The sequence below is a fragment of the Cebus imitator genome, unplaced genomic scaffold (assembly GCF_001604975.1).
Source record: "Cebus imitator isolate Cc_AM_T3 unplaced genomic scaffold, Cebus_imitator-1.0 Scaffold266, whole genome shotgun sequence".
NCBI lineage: Eukaryota > Metazoa > Chordata > Mammalia > Primates > Cebidae > Cebus > Cebus imitator.
The window spans coordinates 3,062,164-3,063,229 of record NW_016107581.1 but is presented as its reverse complement, the minus strand read 5'-3'; the positions used below and the strand labels follow the sequence as shown (position 1 = coordinate 3,063,229).

The following is a 1,066-nucleotide window of genomic DNA, read 5'->3' as shown; positions in this document are numbered from 1 at the left end:
TATTTTTCTTTTTTTTTCTAAAAAAAAAAGATTTTTAGGTCAGGAAACTACTCTATACGGTATTATAATCATGGATGCATGTCCTTATACAATTGTTCATACCCATAGAATGTACAACACTAGAGTGAGCCCTAATGTAAACTAAGGATTCTGGGTGATATTGTAACAAATGCACCATTTTGTACATTCTGGTGGGGAATGTTGAGAATGAGAGGGCTATGCATGTGCAAAGGCAGGTGTGGGTATATGGGATATCTCTCTACCTTCCTCTCAATTTTGCCGTGAACCTATAACTGCTCTTAAAAAAGTCTTTTAGTTCACTCATCCGTGGGTTTCCCACCCACCGCAGTCTTGGACCATATAATCATGGTGGACATGATGGAAGTGCCCAGGTCACACATCAACACTGGCAGCTAATTCAGTTCATCAACAAGCCTGTCTGCTTCATAGGGAAGCTGGAAAAGATTCATCCCACCAGAAAAATGTTTATTCTCTCAGGTGAGGAAGGAAATTATGGAACCATTGAGTTGATGGAACCCCTTGATGAAGAAATATCTGGAATTATGGAAGTGGTTGGAAAAGTGACTGCCAAGGCGACCATCACGTGTACATCTTATGTCCAGTTTAAAGAAGATAACCATCTTTTTGACCCTGGACTTTACAATGAAAATTACCCATGAGTTCCTTCAGTTTTATCCTTTAGGGATTGTGCAGCATGATTGATCCTGATGGATTTTCATAGGATTGCAAATGAGCTATATTAAAGGAGGACCCCTTGTTTGAGGGAGAGATTTCTGTGCTTTCTCATATTTAATTTGCTCTTTTTAAGATATTCCAACCTAGAGTTTTTGATAGAACTGATATATTGATAATTCTCACCTAAGTCCTTTTATAAAGAATTGCAACTTCCATATATGGTCAGATTAAATGCAAGAATAAAGCAGTTGTCTGAGTTTAGGTTTCTATTTTATTTTATTTTTTATTTTTATTTTTTTTGTGGAGACGGGGTTTCACCATGTTGGTCAGGATGGTCTTGATCTCTTGACCTTGTGATCTGCCCACCTCG

General features: G+C 37.9%; 1 pseudogene; it reads left to right on the top strand.

Moving 5' to 3' along the window:
- Positions 1-366: 366 nt before the first annotated feature.
- LOC108283981 lies at positions 367-723 on the top strand (annotated as a pseudogene).
- Positions 724-1,066: the final 343 nt, after the last annotated feature.